The following is a 24661-nucleotide window of genomic DNA, read 5'->3' as shown; positions in this document are numbered from 1 at the left end:
TCTCGGGTCGGACACCTGGCCAGACACCGTCCGAGCTGTCTGGAGAGGGCTGTAATGCATGATATGTAGACACCCAAAGAGATCTGGGTAGCAGGGTTTTAGAGCTTGGCTCTCCCGTTGGAACCGTGAATGAATGGGTTCGAGGGTTCGCCCTGTCGGGTGGGCAGAGCCGAGCCGCACGTCTGGCAGGTGGGCTGAGTCCCAGGTGATAACACCACAAAGGTCTCAGGCAGCCAAGGTTGCTCCTGAGCAAGAGTCACTTATTTGACATCATAAGAACAGTCTTCCGGGGCCAGTGTAACACGATCAACAGTAAACCGATCTGCCTGGGCTTCCAAACAGGTGAAACGGCCCATCGGAGAGCCGTGGGGCCGGCAGAGCTGAGAACGTCCATCTTGTGGGCTGATCACCTGATCGCCAGCCGGACACAAAATGGAGGCGAGGCCTTCTCAGCAGCTCAGGGCTGAGGCGTCGCAGCAAATGGCTGGAGGGGGTGAAGACGTTCCCTAAAGAACAGTGGGCGTCTGAGCAGATAAATATTCCAGGTAATGTAGGGAATACAGAGAGCAAATGTACCAAGCACAGCGATCATCGATAGATGGGAATAAAGGACCCATCTGAAGGGGAGCTTTTCTAGTTTAGCAACAGTTAAGTCCAAACACACACACACACACACACACACACACACACACACACACACACACACACTGATTTGAGTCTGAAATGTAACCTTTCAAATGAACACTTAAATTGGAAAACACCATGGGTAAGAAATAGACCACAGCATTTAATTTGGACTGGCTAGTTGGAAGCCTATATTTACTGTACTATAATTTCAAATTTAATTAAGTCACACTGCTGACGCCAGTAGCATCAACACAGTAAAGATGATTAATTGCATGCGTAAATGAAATATAAACAGCCCTAAAAGTAACATTAATGCAGAACCTTGCGCGCAGAAATGCTATGATAGATTTAAGTGTAAGCGCCTACCTGCGTCTTTGAGACACATGCCAGAATTGGGATAAGGGCCTTGCATTTGAATGTAATCACTGTACCAAAAATATAACCTTTTACGGGTCATTATTTTTCCAAGACATGTGTCCAACCTCCCCTTTCCCTCTCCTCCTGTACCTCAACCCCCAACATGATTTGTTATCTTATAGAAGACTTTTCACACAATTTGCATTGTCATCTTATGGATTGGCTACCGGTACACAAACATGAGCTGACACACTGCAATGGGAGGACTGGGCTGTCACAACAAGGCAGCTGGACTCTTATATATTCCACTTTGCTCCCATTGTACTTCCATTCACAGCAGCAGTAGGACAAAGGGCCTGACAGAGCTAACCACGGATTGTCACCTTGATTTGTCCAGTCTAGCAGATATGCAGAAATGAATTATATTCTCCTGCTTATGAACACAACACAGAAGCAAATAAGCTTGCAAACAGCATCTTCCAAACCATATTATCTAAGAAACATCAAGCTTCTTCATAGATACTACATGCTGCCTCGCTCAGTAGGTGAGGAAAAGCAGAAAGAACCATCCGATTAGGGAAGACACAAAAAGGCTCTCCTCCCGTAATATATTCTTGACATTAGAGCCTAAACTCTCTCTGATTGAGAGATATGTAATTTGTATTCTGCTTAGCTTTTATTTTTGATGAACACTATCACAGTGCTTCAAAACGCAAACTTAAATCATATTTTTGAGAAGAATGTGCTATGTGAAACCTAGTAAATAAAGCTGTTGTTCTTTTAAGAGAAACTAAGTTAAATTGAAATGTTCTGAAAAATGACAAAATGAATGAGTTCACTCAATGTCTGTTATACTTCTCCATAAACCCAAAGCCTGTATTATTTAAATTTTACCAAATGTTAAAGCTCTAAGACTGAAAGCACCCAAAATAGTTGGCTGCTAATGAGAAAATTCTCTGGAAGATTTTTTTTTTTTAATGCCGGTTGTTTAATTTACTACTTTATTGACAAGGTATTTGTATGCCTTTGAGATTCACGCAGTTTTAATAGCCACACGTGGATAAATGAAGCAGACAAGGTTTTGCTGTTTCTTTATGGAAAGATGCCTTCGAAATCAGAGAAAAAGGGAAAACTGTTTTCTACCAGCTTTTTGAGGGAAGGTAGAAGAACATTTCTCCTTGCAGCAATAAAAAAAAAAAAAAATTGTGGCCTTCTTTAAAAAAAAGGTGAAGATAAAAATCACTTCACACACATGCACTTAGAAATTCTTTCATTTTTGTAGACAATGCAGGTGCTTGCTGATCCCTCAAAAGACACTTTTTCACAAAACCGGAGCCTCATGTTTAAGCACTCTTTGGACAGCATGATGTAACCTACGGCTTGTTTTATGATTATTTTTTAATTCTACCCACCTTGATGGTATGTGCAGAGTGCTTGGCTCTGAAGAAAAGCCTTGAGAAGCATTTCTTTTTTTTTTTCTTTTTTTTTTTTAATATATGAGACAGGGCTAATCTGAAGATAAAGCGTTGAAAAACCAAACTATTGCATTTTGTGTCTGAGCATATAATGTTTAGAATACCCACACTAAAAATATGTCTCATTCAAAAGACCTATTAATTTTGAATTTTAAAATACACGATTCTATTGTCTTCTGCTTATACATATGGATTCTGTTCACAAGGCAACACTTGGTACCTAGTGTTTTAAATGGTGACTAGCATAAACCAACATGATACACGTAGTAGACAGTATGTATGAAAAGAACATAAAACCCTACCCCATACAGAAATGCAAATGTTATTTGATCAAAGGGCTGCACGTTCCCAGTGAAGGATTCGGTCAAAATAAAACCTTCACTTTAGGAAGATGCATAAGGAAATCTTGCATAATTCGTTTCAAGTTTCTTTAGGAAAAAAAATCTAAATGTACCAAAAATTACTGTTTATTATTGTCCAAGGAAAAATTGTACGAATGTGTTTTTCCTCAGAATTCTATGCAGCCAACCATAAGAGCTCTGCGGCCGTTCACCTGACTGCAGCAGAATCGAGGCTTGATGGTTACGGTGGGTGACAGAAGAGGGGCCGTTGGAAGTGCTATTATGCAGTTTGCACGGGAAGATTTCAGCACATTTCAGCTTTATCTAGTTATGCTAGGTAGTTGTGGTGTTTTTTTCCTTTCCTTTTACTAGTTGTGCATGGCTTCCAGTACTAAAATCCGACTTGTACTGTGTGACCACCATTTACAGCACCCTGTGCTTTAAGATTTAGCATTATTTGACAGATTTTCAAGTTGCTTTGGCATTTCAATCTGCTTTATAGTTGTAAATAAAATTCACACATTAGTGCCTTCATCCACATGGTCCCCTTTAAAAAAATGTAATTCCACTTTATCCCTTTATTTTAATCATAAGTTCCAAGGACATAATACAGAGTACGAGGTTTTTCTCCTAATTCATGGCAGAAATACATGCCCAGGTTAGGGCTTTTGTGGAAAAAAAAATGAGATCTTAAACATTAAATGGGTTCCTCAAAGCTTGTCTTCTGTGCTTAAAATATAACATGTACATTTTTCTTTAAAATTGAGCATATTAAACATGATTCTAAAATTTGGAGTTATTTGCAATTATTTTATAATAAGTACAATTAGATCTCTGCACAGAAGGTGGAAGAGCATTTTATAGTCATTAAAGAGGGGATAAAATGCCAAGGTTGAAATTTAAAGGTTTAAAATAAACACATACGACCAGCTAATTTTTTTTTAATCAATAATTATGCTTAAGGAAAAAACATGGTCCAAAGCATTTCATGGAAAATGCAAATGAAATATTTAGAAATATAAGATTTTGTCTCAGAATCTTAATTGTTCATTCCCTTCCCTCATTACATCACCACCCCAAGCCAGAATGTTCCTTTGAAATGTAGGTTAAAAGGGGGGGGGGGGGATCAAATCACCGTTCAGTATTGCCCTAAACTTTCATTACATTTGAGAGCAAGGCAAGCCACACCACTCTACTCCCTGATATATTGTTGAGTGGGCCGTCTGAGGTTCTATTTTCCACATAGGGTCAAGACTGCTGACATGGGATTAATCAGCTACTCCTCCTAAACCATGAATCAGAACAATTGCTGTCAGTTTCATATGGTACAACTGCCTGGAAATAGAAGAGTTGGAAAGTGAGAGAACATATCAGGAACGTAGGAAAGAAAATGTTAGTGGATAGTTGTAACTCCAGTTTGGCCACTTGTGATTTGGTGTAGTAACCAAATTAAAAAGATGAAATACATGTGCAACCAAGTGATTCTGGAACATCAGTTCCCATCTTTTATCCTCCCCCCCCTTTGAGATCTTGTTCTTATTATCAATTGTAACATTTTATAAAAACTTACACTCATTTAACTTTCTTTTGGTAGGCACCATTTATGTCCAAGTCCACATTTAAACATGTCTGTTGACCCAGGGTTAAATTCAGCGAAGCCTGTGCAAAATGCGTTCAGCTCTTCTGCATACATATTGCAAAGCCAACATTGTATTTAACCTCTCCGTGAATGTTTGCATTACAGAATTGGAAAATACTAGGTGCAAATGTCTGCATAAAGGGGAACTGAAATCCTTCACTATTAGGGAGGAGTGTGACAAGCTTCTTTTTATACTAGGATACACTTATGTTAAAATGGCCTTGCTCCTAAATGAGATTGCATCTATTACTAACAATGATATGAAAATGGACACTTATTGATCACATGTTTGGAAAAATAACCATCTCTTGCTTTATAAATGACAGTCAGACAAAGCCAAGAATAATTTTTCTTGCGGATAAAGTATTATATTCAAAAGCTCTTTCTACTTGTTAGCATTAGAATTGGATATTTACAGGAAAGCAAGTGTTAAGACTAAATGATATAACGTATGATCAGGCTACACGAGCAAAAGTGATTAATTATTGTGCCATAAAAATGAAACAATATTTTATTAGAAAATAGAAAAGTGCCAGGAATTTTTTAAAATGAAAACTTATTTTCAATTAAGTTTAATATTATTCAATAGCAATATTGCGTTCAATTTTAAGATAGAGTGCTCTAGAAAATAGTCCTGCCATGATTAAAAAAGTAAATAGACGTTTTATGTTGATAGATTTTTTTAAAGGTTAAAGAATTTGTTATTCAAAATGTTAAGAATAAAAATTATATATAAATATAATAATGTACAGTCATTTATAAATATAATTATTTTCTATGTACCCTGAGGTTTGCTTTTACATAACTGATTAAGGGCAATAAATTTATTTTGATGCTTCATGATGTTACCACAAAAATGATCATAGCACATGATATAAAAATATTCACATTGGCAGTAAATAGTGAAAAAATTATAAACCTATAAACTAAATCATTCAACATATACTCAAATTGTATTTTAGCTTTTTTCATTGAAGTATGGTTCACACAGTGTTACATTAAATTATATTTTATTGTAACCACATAGTACAGACATATGAGCAATTAGAGGTTTGTTATTATTAAACATATTGTAGAAACAGTGTGTTAAATGAAATAGAATTATCCCAAAAGAAAGGTACGTAATACAAAAAATACATATTGTAATTTTAGTAGGCAATAGTAAGCACTCACTTTATACCACAAAAAATCTATAGTCATTTTAAATGCAAAATTTAGTAGACTCTTTAAGATGACGGAATCACTGAAGAAATAAAATGGAAGTAACTATAGTTTGTCACAAGGATTTATTCTTTTCCAAAAGAATTTGCTGTATAACTTTAAGACATCACTTGAAAGAAATGTATAGCTATCATTATCATCTCTTTAACTCCAGAACAATATTTAAAGTGTTTTTGTAAATCTGTTTAGTTGATTAAATGGTAATGGAAATTGAACTTAAAACTGTCAATACTTCAATGAAAAAGACTTTTGTTTACTAGAAAAAAAGTGCAAAATTTTGTGACCATAAATTGGTCATGCAAAAGCACCTACAAGAAGCATGGCTTTTGGAAATAGCTCACTTATTTTTACCTAAATGGAATAAAAAATTAATGCATTTTATAATTGATGAAATATTTGATTATAAAAATAATTGGTTATAGTGTAATTCAAAATGACTGTTTAACATTACTCTGACAATGATTTATAAGATGTTTGATAAAATTACTGCCAAGTTTTCAAATTGTACAAGGCAGTCTAAATAATTGGTAAAAGGCTATTTAGAATAATTTTCATCTTTTTATTAATTTTTATAAGTAAAAACATAAAAATATTACCAAAGAAGTCCATAAATGTACTAGGCCCTACATGTATCTGTCTAACATTTTTCCAGGATATATTCCAATTTGGAACATTTAGTGCTATTCTTTATATTCTAAAAGAAAATCCATATTACCAATATTATTGCCCTAAATCTTGAATGAAAGCATTATAATGAATCACACATTGTATCATACTCCTTTTTGAGAATGAGAATATTCTGCTGATCCAAAATCAAATAACATGCGCTATATATGTTTTTAAATGATTTGATAAAGGTGGTCAGAGATGAAAACACATGACATGAATCTCAGAGTAAAATTGGAGGAACCAAGAGAAAATAATGAAGAACAGGTGTAAGGCTTAATATTATATCTGAATACAATTTCTGCAAGACAAAGTCAAAGTGCTACAGAAATGCAGAGGTGCTCACAAAGAGTGGGCGGAGGGAAGAGGCTAGGGAAGAGGAAAGAGGGGATCTTGATAACCTTTAATAAGGCAACCAATTCATTGATGTGACTCCTCCCATTCTGCCCAGAATGATTTGCACTTAGAAAGGCTGGACACCTAGATCAAAGCCATACTCAGCCTCTGGACTCTTGCTAACTTGTCCTCAATTATAGATGACCTTTAGGCAAGGGAGGGAAAAGAAATATTTCTTTACCATTAAATGGAACAAAATTAGTATTTTTAAATTGCTGAGTACACACTGCACAACTGAACTCAGGAACATTTTTACTTGCCTTTTCTCTCTCTGTTTCCTCTATTTTCTGCATACAATTTCAGAAAAGAGTTTTAAATTATTATGTATGCCTTTAAACAATATGATCAATACTGAACATTCTTTATAAATTCCATTTTAATCTATGTAAAAGAACAAGAAGCATGTATAAGGAAGATATATAATTTTTTTCTGTAAAAAATTTAATTGTTGTAAAACCTTGATTTCTCTTAGTGAAAGTAATACAGAATTGCTAATCATATTAAAACCTGAATACTATTATCTTCACTTGAAAAGAAAATCCTTTAACAATTTTCTTACCAAATATATGGGTGATATCTCAAAACTAGAAAACTATAGAATGTAATTCAAGAAAAAGAATTCTGCTGATGAGCGAAGAATTTTTTAAAAATATATCTGGAAAAGACTTTGGTATTTTAAAAATTATCTTTAGCTTTATGTAAAATTTTTTATTTGTGACACAAGTAAATAAATTCTTTAGTTAAATGCTACCCTAAAAATCCACATGAAAGAAACAAAACTATCACAGGATAATAATAACATTGTCAAACAAGAACTCTAAAATATCAACACACTCTCTAGGTAGTATTTGGTCAATATAATTTTCCCTATAATTAGGAATCTACTCTCAGAGACTCTAAGTCACACACATTATCTAGTCTCAAATCATTTGAATCTGTTAGGAAATTTTTTTCTCATGTCTTTAAAAAAAAGCATTTATGTCTCTCTTGCCTTTAACAGAGAAATAGCATTTTAAAAGTTTTTCACTGAGTCCTTTTTTGTTCAAAGATAAACATGTTTGTAATTCTTTTTTTTTCTTTTTTAACCCGTTTTATAAAATCTGGAAAAATAGGAAAAATGTAAAATAGAAAATAAATTATCTACAATGCTAACAACCATAGGCAATTACTGGATATATTTTAGAATATTTCCTTCCAGTCTTTTTTTTTTCTGCAGGATTTTGCTTTTTATAAACATTTATATTACAAATTTTATTTAATATAATAGCCAGCTCTTTTGTTCCAAAGCATGTTATTAGAACATTCCCACATCACTGTATGCCCTTTGTAAACAAAACTGTAAAGGTTATATGATAGCCAATCATATGAAAATGTTAGCTAGATCTCTTGTATGGAAGCAAGAAAGGAAATTTGTTATTTGAACAATATTATGGTGACTACTTTGGTGAAAATAATAATCACCTTTAGCTTTTTCTCTCTTTTTCTTTTTACAGTTTAGAATTTGGTCAGTTATTTAAAACAAAAGATAAAAATAAAAAACACTGTATTATAGTGAAAATGTTTATCAGATGAAGAGCTCAGCTTTAACAACACGCCTTGCCAAAAAGCTTTGCAAATCGTTCCTCACTTGGGAGCATGTGAGAAAGGGCTGTAATAAGAATAGCTGAGATTTGCTGGAGCCAAAGCTTACAGAAAGAAGAATCTGCAGGTTTAAAAAGGTAATGCTATAATCTTAAATTTATTTAGAGGAAACCACAGATATGTAGTGCAACCATTTGCAAATATCATTTGAAAAGGACACATAGCTATGAATTCCATATTTGTTTCAGATGACCTTGTTGTTTTGTATGCTGAGATGATATTTGTGTGTGTGATATATGTATAGTCACCTTAAAATGTAGTGAGAAGCAAAGTCACAAGAATGGCTAAATGAAATAATGAGGAAAATGTGCATGAGGTGTGTAAACAAGGTGCCCATTTTGGTAGACTTAACATTTCAGGTTAACATAAAGATCTCTTTTCCTGGCCAACTTTTTCACTGAAAAAAAAAAAAAAATTCCCCCAAAGAAAGCAATGGTTCGATTTATATCAATAGGAGTTTTGGAGTTATTTAGGAACACCTTGCCGAAAAACCAACAAATCCCCAGTCATTATTACACAGGATTTCTGACATATGGGCAAATATTTTTTTCTCCTCTTTCACTGATTGTCCTAATTGACTGAAATGACTTAATGCTAAAGATACGGTGGAATATCTTGAAATAAGTGTGATGATCAATTTAACAAGTTGATTGATTTTTCTGGTATTTAATTGAACAGTTATTTTGCTTAATTGATCATCTTATTTACTTTGGGAGGTGTAGTGTGTGTGTGTTGACAGGGAACGGTGGGCAGGAAAGCATCAATGTCTATGGAGAAGTAGAAATTATCACAGATGCAGAAAGTATTTAAAATAATGCACGCAGGCATCTCTGAAGTCTTGATTACAAGTGTCAAATGTTTCTCACATGTTTCAACTATAAAATGATCCTGACTCCATTACTTTAGAGAGCCAAAACATATAGTATTTGCATGTTGAAGATCTAGATGGAGTATTAATTGTGCTCTTTCTCATTGGAGTTTATTTTCAAATAAAGTGCTCAGGATATATTTAGAAACATGGTTTGATATATCCATGCTTGCAAAGGGGAACAGGGTTAATTTAAATGATTCTATAAAAATAAGTATGTCCTAAGCTGTGCCTTCTGAGTTGTTTCTGCTGGTTTATTTTAATATGAAAAAATAATCAAATCTCTGCTTGTTAAGAAGATTGCATAATATATTAATTTATCTGAAATTAGGATACACTTGATATCATGTGAGTTCCAGACATGCAAAGGAAAGACAAAATTATGAGCCCAAATACAAAGGAAGGGTCTAAGCTTGAGTATCCATTTTATTTCAACCCTCATTTTGTAAAGTTACACAGTGCTCATTCTTCAGTTAATGAAAAAAGTAATAGTTTCCTTTTTTTTTTTCCCCAGCAAATCATCAAATTGAAGAATGAGCACTACTAAATTTGAAGGAAAGTGAAAACTAAAGATGTTCTTTCCTGTTTTCCTTGGGGGTGTAAAAGGAGATTGTTCTTTTCCAATTTATTTTGTACCAGGAAGTTAAATTTTATTTTGTGGATAATTTAATTACCTTCTATACCTCATGGATTTAGAACATTTCAAGGAATGTTTCCACTTCCCACTTTTCCCCCATACCTCATATATGATATGTGATAGAACTCTTTGAAATGCTAGTGTTTTCACATGAGGCTAATTCCTTGAGAATATAATCTTTGTCTTTCTAAGGGAACATATGTGTGAATTACAAATTCATATCTTAATCTTGTAGAATATATCCAGTCCTTTTAAAATACTCACTAAATTCTCTCTTTCTCTCTCTCTTTTTCCTCATTTAGTTACTTCCTTCTAAGATGCTACAAGCAATTCCACTGGCAGATCCCCATTCATGTACCATATAATTGTTTCCTGATTTGGGATACCAAAATGATAGAAAACATATGAGGTTTGAGTATAAAGTAATGAGGCACCAATCTTACAAACAGACCCAAACTTACATTTTCAAATCAATCTTTTCATTCAGAGGCATCACCTCCAGAGTCTGTACCCATTCCATTTGTATGGCCATTCTTCTCTTTAAAATTACTCTCTTGATGGACATCCTGTTTACAAATCTGTAATGAGTTCCAATTATCATATATTGAGAGAATTTGTATTATCATTCAGGGACAGTATTGGTGAACAGATAGGTGACCTAGCTTGTTTTAGGTAAAGAAGAGAAAGAAAAAGAAGAGAAAGGTTATAGGAGCCTGGGTGATATAATCATGTGGCCAGTCTTCTTGTGTGAATCAGGAACATATTCAGAAGATTATTCTGAAAGATGAATTTCAAAATAAATTTTGAACAAAGAGTAGTTTTGGTGAACTGGAAGGATGGGCTCCAATATACCTCATTTGAAAGACAATATACACTTGGGTCTATGCACACTAATTTGCTACTTTTTTTAATATACATACTCATTACTTTATGGCAACACTTTATATGATTTTTGCTGCATTTACATCTTGAAAGAGAAAAAAAATTATAACCAGAGTAGTTAGAAACTGAAGCTAACAGTATATTCTGTAGCTTGGGTCCCGACCAGTTGGTTATTTTCTTCCAGATTTGCCATTTATAAATAGAGAGCTTTTACACTTGGTTCCAACTCATTGGGTTTTGCCTACAGAGTCTTTTATTTGGGCATTTCTTCCATTAGTCACACAAGAACGTCACTCTTTTTACCTTACCATCATTATTTTTGACCCCTAAAATGGCATTATCTTGTTTGGAATACCCAGTTTATACATTAGACTTGACTCAGAATAAATTATCATTGTTTCTTGAACCAAAATAATTCTTAAAGAAAAAAGGATTCTCAGACTTTAATGGCAGTCTGTGTACTTTAAAGAATATGTTACAGATTGTGAAAAAAATTTCAAAAATTCCTTTTAGTAATATTTTGATCAAGGCTACTCTTGGCTTAAGAGCTCTACTATTTGAAGGGGACAGCCTTCTGAGTCTCCAATTTCAGATTTGTGCATCTAAAACATTTCCACAAAATTAATTATCACACATCTATTTATTGCAAAACATACGATTACAAAATTTTAGATGTAGTGACTATAAGTCACATTAGTGCTTTCTCTCTATGAATAATCTTTAACTTAGGGGTTAAAATCAATGTAGAATAAAAGTTGGATTAAAGGGTATACTAAACTAATTTTAATTGTAAAATAAAATCATTTTCAGATGTAGTATCTTATTTTCTGTGACTCTCTCCCTATTCCAGGGAAATATTTTGCTGGGAGAAATTGTTACTTTTGACCACAAAAGTTTGGAATATGAAAGAACAAATATATTTCAATGTATCATGGAAAAGAAGTAACAAACAAAACAAAAACTTGGTAATATTAGATTTATCAATATACAATTATTAACATTTTATCTACTGACTTACTTAAATTAGGTAAATGTCCATAGATTATATAAGACACTGTCTTGGCAAGGAAGCCATCAAACCCGTTAATATATTCCTCTGGGCCAATTTCTTATGTGTAGGTTTGGGTATTTTAAAAGGTAACTATGTGGAATATTTTAATTCCTCTTTTTAATTCTCTGTTGCTTTATTTGGCTTAAATGGAGGAATCTAAAATTTCATTCGGAGATAATCTTTGTAAATGTGCCTTGAAAAATCTTTGTAATTTGTTAATATGTTGTTTCGTCCCTTAGCCATTAGAGCTTAAAAACCAACTCTAAGAACCACCTCTATAGTTAAGGCTCAAGAATTTTCTGAACCTTTTAGGCCAAGCTGCCTCCACTCCTTCAGATTTCCTATACATTTCCTATAACACCAAACATTATCAGGCAAAGTTATAAAAATGTGATGGATCAGTAGGTTATTTTCAGAGCAAGAGAGGATTCAATAATTTCCTCTAATCCCATATTCTGCATATGAGAAAACCAAGACCCAGAAGTAGAAGATGACTTTGCTCAAGGTCACTTAGTTTACTGGTGACCTTTACACGTTCAGTAAAACGTGAAGAATTTTTCTAATATGTCTTAGGACATACCCCCTACTCCATAGAGGGGTAGAAGAAAAAATATTGTCTCTTTTTCTTGATATCGTAGTTATTTAGCTCGTTCAATGCAATTCACAACTGAGATTTAGAACTCAGTTAGGCTATGGTGGAGTTTTTTTTTTCCTTGACAATGAAAAGATACATTTTTCGAGAGGAAATAAAAAAGAAATCAAGACTAAATTAGGTCAAGTTTCGAAACCACCAAACTGGAGCTGACTCAAAACTTTTCCAGAACAGTTAGTGCCCCTTCACTATCAGCAGTGATGGTAGCTAGCAGCAAACTTGTCTCTGGAGCCCTCACCAGCACTGTAGCAATGCCAGGGAGGGGGCTGGGACAGCTGTGATGGGGGGTGGCCCCCTGCCACAGGGACAAGCTCCCAGGGAATTCTTTAAGGAAACCACAGGTCTTTCGGTATGGTCATTGTGTTCTTCCTTATTTGGAATTCTGTTTATGTTGCTAACAATAGCATAGATTTTCCTTAATGAATATTTTTCCTGCTAAAAGACGGTGAGAAATAGATTATGTGCCTCTTTTTAATATTAGTTCATTAAATTAAAATAGTTCTGACTTGCAATGAGGCCTTTTGCTTTTGGTGTTACGATCAGTTTGCAGATAATGTCCATAGCAATACATGTGTGCCCTGCAAAAATGATCTTTTTAATCAAGGTAAGTTAGTGTTAGCACTCTTGTGTGATAATTTGAGTTTTTCTGTTGGTGGAATAAAGCTAAGCATAGAAATGCAGCTATTCCATAATGTGGATCTCTGCATATAGTTGAAACCATTTTCTTCCCTCAAACTCCATGACCCTACTGCCAAAAATATATATGTCTTATTTTTCATCCCATTTTTCAAAATACAAGTGTTAAGTTAGACTATTTTTCCCATTGTCTTACAGATGATTGGGGGAAGGGAGACTCTTTCAAAATCCCCTATGCAAAACTAAAGGGAAAACATGACCACATTCTTGATGATTGTATTTACTAAATCACTCCCAAATTAGACGCTTCAGAAACAACATGCTACATAAATAGCAAATATTCAATTCATGCATTGCCCGGAGGCTTTGGACTACATTACCCTACATATCTATCACAGGAACAATAGAATAAAATGATTCTGCAAGGTTAGAGAAATCAAACCCACTCAGCCACACTCTTCACAAGGAATATTTGGATAACCAAGGCTTCATGCAAATATTTGTTACTAGCCATTATGACAAGCTGGGGACATTCCATGATCTTATTAGTATCTAGTCATTCACAGTTTGCTTCTTCTGTATCAAAACATGCACACAGATAATAGGAATAAATTGTTTATTTCCCATGTTACTAGGCAATTATAAATATTTCAGCAAAAGGGTTATACTGTGCCAAGGTTAGAATCTAATAGAATAATTCAAGAAGCAAATGCCATTGTCTGGTAGGCTAACGCTGATGTTCCCAAATAGTCCTCATTCGATTGGCTTTTAGAAAAAAAGACTTAAAACAGAATAAAGTATGCAATAGCTTTTAAAAAGCTGCGAGCCTATCGCTTATCATTTCTATAGGATCTCCTTTGTTTTTTTCCTCCCTGGACAGTATTTATATTAAATCATGCTGTCTACTGCACATAGCTATTAACAGATGAGAACTACTTTATTTCAACTCTAGAATATTTTAAACACAAAAATTGAAAGAGTTACCAAGCTGCTTGTTTATCTTGCCAGTTTTATTATATAATATTTTTTAGAGAACTCTGTCTACCCTAGCATTGAAGGCAAAGTTCTCCACTACTGTTTTTCATGGTTTATTTAGTGGTTTGCAATAGCCAATATGTAGAAATTTGTTAACAGTTTATATAGTCTCTGAGACATAAACATACAGCTACAGAATCATGGAACTAGAATGGACTTGAGGACTTACTGAAGCCAGCCATTTCACTCTACAGGTGAAAGGACATGTGCCAGTGAACTGAAACAATTTGGCCTGAATTGAAGTAAGTCTTTTGTAGTAGAGCCAAGACCAGCACCAAGGTCACATAACACAATGATCGGTGTAGTGCTCTTTATTCTATAGTATTCTTTTACCTTTTTCCTTCTGGATATTGATTGATTGATTGATTGATTGGCAGGAAGAGGAATGAGACCATCTCAGAAGTGTACCTACCCCTTTTGCATTGTGCTGTGTCACTCATGATCCTATAGACCTATGGAAACATGTAACACTTCTATGTGCCATAATCATTGCTTTCATCTCCTACCCTTTGCGTGACATTTTCTTTGGTGTTCTTTCTATTTCACAAAAGATAAAAAGGATCATTAAAATGCTGTGTTTCTTTTTCTGGGATACACAAGAACTATTTAAGATAGTTCAACACAAAAACATTCCTTCAACTTCAAAGACATAGAGGAGATAGAGAGGATAGGACATCCTTCTCATCAGTGGTCACTAAGACTTACCTGTGGGAAGAAAAATCAGGAATTGAGTTTTCCAGAAGGCCTAGGCTATTTTGTGATTCAACTTCACAAACCAACTTCACAAACCACCTATCTGTTAAAAAGAGTCTTGTGCTTATTTTGGTAGAAAGGAGTCATTAAGAGATGTAGAAAAAAACAAATCCTCCTCTTGGGCAGTAGTTGAAGGAAACAAAATTGAAAAATGAACCAGGCCAGTTGTTCTAAATCTTAAAGAGGGATGGGCAGAAACAAATTGTATGTTTGTATCAATTTAGTATTTGATGTGGTATTAAATAATAACTAACATTCATATGTATTCATTTAGTTGGAGTTTGTGTGTGTGGTGGTAGTGAATATCACATGAGTGTATCATTGAATTACGGAAGTTCAGAGCTTTTCCAATAGAACTAAAGCACTTTTTATTTCTTTCCAAAATATGATTCTGACATATGAAAAAGACAAATATTTCACTCATTGTGCAATCATCAAAATGAAGAAAAGTTCAGTTAGCTGATGAAGATTGTTCGCTCAATACTGATAGATCCCAGATGAGAATACAACCTTTTGGAATTCATCTCTTAAAGGGATGGCATCCAAAAATTTAAAATACTAATTAAAATTTTCCAGCCTTTGAGTTTCATATTTATGCATTTTTATGTGGTTTATTTGTTTCTTAGCATAATACTTTTTTCTGGATATGTCAGAATATATATATATATGTATATATATATATACACACACACATCAGAATATATATATAAATATCAGAATATATATATACACACACATACATACACACATGCTATTTTAAACATAAACACAATTGTTGATTGATATAATAAGACTCAAGAGCTAAAATGTTACAGGACTTTAGTCTCTCCCCCCCCCAAAAAAAAAGAAAAAGAGAGATTCTAGACTAAAGGCACAAATAGAAAAAAAAAAAAAGGCTACTAAAAAGCACTCAAAAAATGAGCGTGAGGCCACTATATTTAACATTTCCCTTTGGAGTGGCAAAAATATTTGGTAGGGTTATTTCTTCATTTCCAATGGCATACAAGGGTTGGGACACCCAATCTTTAATATGCAATAAAATGAAATGGGCGATTTTCCAAGACCTGTGAGACTGCTGCTAATTAGCACATTAATTTATATAAATAAAATTCTCTTTGCTGTTCCCCAGTGTTCTGTCTGAGAAATGCAACAAGATGAATGAACATGACAAATCTAAGTGAAATTTACAGGCTTAAAAAAAGGGGGGGATACAGAAATAATCCCTTGACCTTATTTCAACTTTTCTGACCCTCCTTCATCAGTGTCATTTTTTCCACAGAGCCCCTAAATGTACACTCCCCATGCTGCCAGACTTACCTCTAAAGACAAGTTCAAAAAGAAGGTAAACCTATCTTCTTACTCCCTGAGTTGGACTCCTGGCTAAAGAAGCCAAGATCAGAACTCAAGAGAATGGCTTTCATTTATTCTTAGGTTTATGTTTAGGTTTTTGTCATGTACATTTTCTTAGCAAAAATACCAACTTTTTTCCTGTTTTTTATAATTATTTTCCTTACATACAAAATATTTTGTGTAACTGTTGCTTGAACTAACTTTATAGTTAATTCAATTTTTAAAAAAATGAATATTATCTCAAAGCTAAGCCAATATTTCAAAATAAATTTCTAGTTGAATAAAAAAGCAAGATCCTATTTTGCAGGAAAAACTTTACTAAATTTATGTTTTCTTATAACTCTGTTATTCTGAAAATAAATTTAATGTAATAAGTACTTTCAAATATGTGCCTATGTTGCACTCTTACTTTTATGTAGATACAAACATATATACATAAATCTGGCTATAACCTCTTTGGCAGGATGCTGCCTACAAAGCCATAAGAAGTAACCCTGATTATAATCCATAACTAAGAAGTAAAATCAATTTTATGAGGAATAGAACAGAACAGAAAAAAGAGAATGCATTTCATATAGTAAAGATAAGTACTGTTTTGTGAAACACACTTATCAGTTATGTGTATGTCTCTGAGTGTCTATATTGTGATGTATTACATATTTTTTACAGGGAATCATGTTCATAAGAGAATGCATTTCATATAGTAAAGATAAGTACTGTTTTGTGAAACACACTTATCAGTTATGTGTATGTCTCTGAGTGTCTATATTGTGATGTATTACATATTTTTTACAGGGAATCATGTTCATAAAATTGAAAAGATCTTCCAATAAAACAGCATATAAAAAGTATAGAAAAAGTAGAACCTAGACTTGAATGCATCCTTAATTTATATGTTTGATAAATATTTATCACTAGTACAACAAGACAAAGTTTGTGGAATCATGGAACTTATAGTGAAAAGTCAGAAAATAAACAAGTAAAGTAAACAAAATGTATACATTGTGTAATCTCTAGTGATAAATTGCTACGGGGGAAAAAAAAAATAAAAGGAAGATAAGAGGATTAGAGAATGAGACCACAGATAGGATGGGACCTATAGCAATACACTGATCTGGAACCTGAATGATATGAAGAAGAGCATTTCAGCCAAGGGCACAACAAATGCAAAGTCCCTGAGGTAAGATCAAGATCAGCATGTACTGAGGAACTTCAAGAAAATCACTACAATTGGACGGGAATGATCCAGGTCTGGAGTGGCTGAAATGACCAGAGATGGAGAGGGAGAAGCAATTGCTAATTACATAGGACCTTGTCAGGTTTACAGAGAACTATGGATTTCATCTGAAATATGGTGGTAGGGATCCCTGGGTGGCGCAGCGCAGTGATTTAGCGCCTGCCTTTGGCCCAGGGCGCGATCCTGGAGACCTGGGATCGAATCCCACATCAGGCTCTCGGTGCATGGAGCCTACTTCTCCCTCTGCCTATGTCTCTGCCTCTCTCTCTCTCTCTCTCTCTGTGACTATCATAAATAAATAAAAATTTAAAAAAATGTTTGAAATATGGTGGTAAAACTGCTTGGATAACTACGGAATGATTTCCATTTCTAAAAACACTATATCCAGATATTATGTAAAGAATAGATAGACTATGGTGAAAATATTAGAGTTTGGGAAAAAAAAGAGAGAGAGAGACAGGGAGATTAGTATGAAGCCAAGACTAGTTGACAATAGCTTGGTGTAGGCTGGAATGACAGAAGGATGAGAAATAGAATCATGCTACATTTTTCCCAACATGACCTGCTGATGGAGTAAGTTATGAGTATGGAAGACAGAGATATATCAAGGATGATTTTTTTATTTTTGGCCCTAACAATTCTGAAAATAATGGACAGGTTGTCTTATTGATGTGTCAAAGGCTTGAGTAGAGAGGGTAGGGGGTAGATGATTGGGTAATTAGGCACTTTCACTTTTTTTCGGATTAATATATTACCATTATTATAGTATTCCAATAAATATTGAGTAAGAAATACCTAGGATCCAGGCTCTTTGCTAAGTGCTGAGAATATAAAGTCAAAACAAAACTATTGCATATGCAAAAAAAACCCTAGAAATTGTAGTATGGTACAATTGATACTAGGATAAGTGTACGAAAAGGATATTTGAGCAGCAGAGAGTAAAAATCTATATTATTTTCAGGGATTATAAACTGTTTCTAATAAAGATGAACCTGGAGCTGTGTTTCAAAAGGGGAGTGCAAATTAACAAGAATAACAATGGCATGAGAGATGGAGGGAGGGTCGAAGCATTTAGTAGAGTATGGGTAAATGCTTAAGAGAAACTAAACACATTTATTTGGGAAACTGGAAACTCACTGGATGAAGGGTCGACGTTGGGTATTGGCAAATGATGTTGCTAACATGGTAGGCAAGGACAAGATCATGAAGAGTCTTGTGTAGCAAGCTAGGAGTTTGATTTTTACTAAAATCTATAAAAAGACACTACAGGATTTAAATCAGAGAAAATACTATGATTAGATCAATTAGATGGAGACCGGGCCACTGTTGAAAAATGCAATAAGGATGCTGTTGCAATAATCAAAAATAGAAACAGTGAGATCCTAAAACAAGGCACTGAAAGCAAGGATTGGGAAAAGAGAGATGAAGTTTCCACTCAGTTAAGAAAAGTAAGCAATGCAAGGTGAGTGCTCTATAAGAGAAGTAGATGATATCAATCAGTGGGTATTGAGAGTGCAAGCAGATTACACTTAAGATCCATTTTATGCCTGACCCAGCAATCTTAAAAGAAGTCCATTCATTACACTTAATCAGATACTGTTCCTAGCCCTAGATTTCCTAACTTGGATTCTTCTTGAATTGCTGACCTCTTACACTCTGGGATCTTAGACTAGGTTGTGATTTTTGCCATAATAAACTCCTTGATCTTTATTTTTAATTTGAATTATTTTAAGTGTACACTTCCAATTGCTTCATTACAAGTAGCATGTGGTAGAGTCAAGGGCAGAGGCAGAGGAAAGAACAGTGGTGTAGACCCCACAACTGATGCAGGATCAGCCACCAACCAGCTATGTGACCTTCAACAAGTTTCAACCTTTCCAGTATATAAGAGTTTTCATGACAGGGCTATTTGTCATTGTGAGAAATCTGAAACATTCAGAATGCCCAAACACTCAGAATGCCCAATATGTGATTGATTAAATATAAGTTCTTTAAAAATCATAAAATATAATACTGCATTAAAAGTCATGCTTTTAGAATATTTAATAATATGCATAATATAGTCCTACATAAATAGAAAGTAGTTTATAAAATTTCATGTTTTGTTTTAAACTATGAATAAATACATTTTACTGAAAAAAGTTGAAACGGTATATAACAAAATGGCATTAATGCTTAATATCTATGAGTAGTGACTATGGGTAATTTTTATTTTTCTCTTTGTGATTTTTCAGTATTTTTTGTATTCTCTATAACAAAAATAGGTTAATTTTATAATCAGGAAAAAAGTAATTAAAATGATTTTCTCATCCTGAAGAACAATTTCAAATATAGTATAGATCTGATTAGGATAAATTAGGCAGCAAGTACCAGAAAACTCAATTAAAAGTGCTTAAAGAGACTTCCACTTCCACTGAGGTTAGAGACAGAGGATAATGTCCTTCCATCCTAACAATGGGAATAACCCAAATAACCTATACAGTCATAGATGCATATGGATTTTTTTAATCATCACAGACCTGATGATGCAAAGAAACCTAAATAACTGAAATCTAGAGAGTGACAAGCTCTTCCCACAACCACGTTCATTCTTGAAGGAACAGTGAGGGAAGGACGAAGGTAAAGAGAAGTCACTGTTGTATTCAGAAACTTTTAGGGCCAATATGGACAGGCATGACAGGTTATAATTAAGGGGGCAGCAGCCATATGCAGAATCTGCACCTACCCACCAACTCTTTCCCATGGGCCTTTCCTGGATACTCACATAGAAGACTGGGTAGAGCCAAGAGCCTGATGGAGGTTGAGGGCAGGGAAAACAATCCCATCCCCCACAAGTGGGAATCAGTGACTGTCCAAGGCTGGGGGAGAGCAGAAGAGCTGAAGAGGGACCATTTGGATGATCAGGCAGGCAGGGCCAGCCAAAGCTGGGGGTAGAGCCAAAGAACTGAGGAAAATTCCTGAAGGGTAATTTAGGCCTTCCCCAAATTTGCCCCTCCAGCTTTCCAAACCTGGGTACATGGCAGCAGCAGGGGATGAGGGGACAGTGTCCTAAAGAACAAAAACCTCAACACTGGAGAGTTAAGCATACAAACAAGAACTCAACCAAGTGGCAGCCTGCTGAGAACATGATATGTCCCATGGCTTAAAAGCTGATGGTGGGTTATAAAGCACAAAAGATATCAAAAGTCTCCTTTATTTAGATCTCCAGTCCTGCTGAAGGGAACATCTTGATTTCAATCTCTAGTCATTTGAAGCCAATGGTGATTTGGATTAAACTATGGTAAGGACAGTCTCAGCTCACCTATAGATTGATTAGATTGATTCAACTCCTCTCTCTAGTAGGCCTAAGAGAAAAATGAGCCTGTTCTCTTCTGAGTTTTATTATTATTTACTTATTATTTTTACTGTTTTTTTAGATACAATTCCCTGCACACAATAAAAAGATGACACATATATAGAAGCAAGGAAATGTGCCCATCAATAGAAGCAGATCCAGAAATGGAATCGATTTTGGAATTATCAGACAAGGACTTTTAAATAATTATGATGAATATGTTAAAGGAAAATGGAAAAGTGGACAATATAAGTAAACAGAAAGGAAATTTTATCAGAGCCATGGAAATCATTTTTAAAAAGAGCCAAATGGAAAAAGTAGAAATAAAATCAATGTTATCAGATAACAGAAGTTGGGGTTCATTTGGTTTTATCAGTAGATGGAACACAGAATAGAAAGAATAAGTGAAATTGAAGACAGTTTCAGCAGAAATAATCCAAACTGAAACACAGAGAGGGAAAAAAAAAAGTAAAACAGAGTTTTTGAGGTCTGTGAGACAACAGCAATTAATGTAACATATGCATAATTGGAGTTGCAGAAGAGAAGAAAGAAAACCAGCTAGAAAGAATATATGAAGAGATAATAGACAAGAATTTGCCGAAGTTGATAAAACACATCCACCATAATCTGCAACAAATATATCCACCTAGAAATCCCAACCAAGTTGCATAAATACCAGGAAAACCACACTGAGGCACTTTATAATGGAACTACTACAAGGTAACAATAAAAAAAAAAAAAAAAAAAGTAACATATGCAGAAAAGAAAATGTATTACCACACATGAAATGTCTGGAAATTAAGTAGTATGAGAATTGACCAGTTCAGCAACTCACCCAAGACAAAAACTCATACATATTCTTTCCACCTTTCCTTTTTTTTTGTCTTATTTAGCAAAGAGACTGTTCCTCTTGTGATCAAAGATGCTTACAGAAGGGCCAGGAAGCACAGCACTGCACACATCCAAATGCCAAAAGAGAGAGAGGGTTTGGTTTCTTTCTTATATATCCTCTTAAGAAACACTTCCCAGAAACTTCCTGGAAAACTAATTCTTCCAGCTAAAATGGTACCACATGCACATTCCTAAACTAATGACCAGCGAAGAAGAAATAATTGATTGGCTTAGATTAGTTAGTATTGACTCCTGACATCTCTCCAAAACTATGTAGTCCTTCACATCTTTCCCAAAAACAGACTTTTTTTTTTTTTTTTTTTTGTTAGCAAAGTAAAGGCAAGGTATAATTGTTGGATAGAAAATCAGAAGTGGCATTTAATAAAATGAAACTACAGATGCAAGAGGAAACCAAGGATGAACATAATCTTAAATCTTACAATTTTATTACTAACGATTTCACTACATCTTTGAATTGTTTCTGTCACAATTTGATTATTGTTATATTCTTACATTTCACTCTACAATCTCTACTGGATGTGGGAGATATTGAAGAGGTATTGTTTCTATTCTCAGAGTTTGCTTTGTAGTATGAAAAGATAGACCTAAAACAAATGAATGTCATTGGAATACATGATAGCAGAGCAACTTCACGTACTTACCAAATTACCTTGAATAAACTACCTAAACTCTCTAAGCCTTAAGATCTGCATCAGTGAGGGGAACTAATATGTATCATTCTCATATAATTATGGTGAATTTTAAATTGATAATCCATAAAGTGATTAGCAAAAGTGTCCAATATACATTAGCCATCCTTATTATTTATCAATGTGTTTATAAAGTTCAGTAGGTGTGCATAAAAACAATGGTTGAGTAAGTCAATGCTGAAATGGCAAAGCATGAATATATTTGGATACATGAGCTGTTCACCTATTTAGGTGTGCATAAAAACAATGATTGAGAAAGTCAACACCAAAATGGTAAAACTTGAATATATACGGATACATGAGCTGTTTACCTATTTGTAGAAAAGACTAGGAGACTAATCCAAGGCATTTCTAGAAGAATAGCCAGTTTGGAAAAAAAGATACAGAAGCATGAAAAGTGAAAGATTAGGGATCCGGGAAAAGCAAATAACCCCCCGAGTAAGCTCTGTGAATGGACTCTAGAGCTAGGAGATGAAGCTGTGAAAGAACACTTGGGTGAGGCATGGGACCTCAGGTATGACATGATTCTGGTTTCAGATTATTCTCTAAGCAATAGAAAATTTAAGAATTTTCTTAAAGGTGGCAATAATGGCTGCCATTTGCAAATATTATAATGGCAACAGTGTATTCAGATGAACACTGAGAGAGACCAGTGAGTTAACAGTGTCTGTGCCAGAAGAACAATGACATAGAGAAGTCCTGCAGTAATCTACTTGAGAAATCATGTGGCCTAAACTAAGACCATTAGGAAAAGTTGGAAGAAAAGGAAAGGGTATGAGACTTATTACAGAAAAGCTTGATTCTCAGGTAACAGGTCAATTTGAACGCTAGAAACCTTGAAGTTTATGATTAAAAACTGAAAGGCAGTTGAATGACTTTAAATCATAAAATACATAAAAATAATAGTAGATAAAGAATTGAGAGGTAGACATTCTACAAAATATTTGGAATTGTTAGAATGAACATTTGAAAAAATATTTGTAGCCGGTAGATACAATTAAGCTACTTAAATCCAGCCTGAATGTTTAAGATAAATATTTCTTTTCAGAGGAACAGAACAATTTTGTTTATTAACTTAATTAGGAAGTCTTTTCTTTAAAAAAAAAAAAAAAAGGACAAGTGTTACATTAAAGCTCAGTCCATTCCTGGTTGAGCTGTTACAAATGATAAATTAGCAGATTGTAAAGTAATGGGATTTAAAAATATCTAGTTGTAATCTCTATTGCTTAAATTTAACTTTCTTTCATATTTGTTTCTCTTAGGAGATAAAATAAAACTTGCTTTAACTTTATATTTAGGATGTGGTTCTAATGGGGAGCACACATTAAATGTCTTCTGGATTTACCACTCAAATTATAAATAAATTAACATTACCTCTTGGACACAATCTCTTTCCCCATTAATCCTAGTGTTTTGACAATACCCTGAATCCCTCTTTCAAGTCTTTTCCAATCATTTTGGAGCAGTCTGTCAGGGTTATTCATTAATCCTCATTCTATATAAAGCAAAGCAGTCATAGGCTTTATTCCCATTTCACAGATAATTTATTTATTTAGGCAAAATTCTCTAACACATAATGCCATTCAGAAGTAATTTTTATACAAAACGTATTACATGCATTCTTGGCTGTCAGTTATAAAAGTGGAAAACTTTTCTGCTTTCTATGCTTTTCTTCAACTCAGTTAAAAACACTTGAGGCTATAACCTGAAATTTAGTATATTGTTGGTGATTTAGTTACATTTATCAAGAGTAGAGCAGCCTCTTATTACAATTTCTATGATATTGTAATAGTCCAGTCTGCTATGTTGAATGATTATATTCAAGTGACCATTTAGGCTTTAAGAATCTAAGGAGTATAAAGGAGAATGTGGGCCAGTTAGGAGGACATTTAAATCAGTAGCAGGGCTCTACTCTCCACGCTGCCACTGGTTGTACTGCTTTGGGCAGTTCATTGAGAGCTGTCTGCACCCATCTGCACATCTCTAAATTGGAGATCATGGTCCCTGGATCTACTTCATTCAAAGGAAGCTGTATGAATGTGTGCAATTATTTGTCTTCAGAAAATGAATGAAAGAAAACCACCTATTTTATAATCATGATGCAGAGGATTTCTTTTACTGTAGATACTCCACGGGTTTTTAATAAGTGATTTCTGAATCTCTACTTTTTACAATAACTTACATCTCTAATTCATTGGATGAACCGGTTTCTGATCCTTGCAAAATGCTTAGGTAGCCACAGAACCTTCTTTCATTCAGCTT

At 34.2% G+C, this 24661-nt stretch overlaps 2 long non-coding RNA genes across 12 annotated transcripts in view; one reads left to right on the top strand and one right to left on the bottom strand.

Moving 5' to 3' along the window:
* Positions 1-24661, bottom strand: part of LOC144300581 (uncharacterized) — a 264995-nt gene that overhangs the window by 134743 nt on the left and 105591 nt on the right. The window lies entirely within an intron of this gene.
* Positions 186-13334, top strand: LOC144300221 (uncharacterized). Its single transcript, XR_013366810.1, has 4 exons — positions 186-545; positions 2972-3137; positions 8216-8440; positions 10171-13334. It is a non-coding gene; the product is annotated as an uncharacterized LOC144300221 (long non-coding RNA).

The sequence above is a fragment of the Canis aureus genome, chromosome 28 (genome assembly GCF_053574225.1).
Source record: "Canis aureus isolate CA01 chromosome 28, VMU_Caureus_v.1.0, whole genome shotgun sequence".
In the NCBI taxonomy this organism is placed as follows: Eukaryota; Metazoa; Chordata; class Mammalia; order Carnivora; family Canidae; genus Canis; species Canis aureus.
This window is presented reverse-complemented; position numbering and strand designations above follow the sequence as displayed.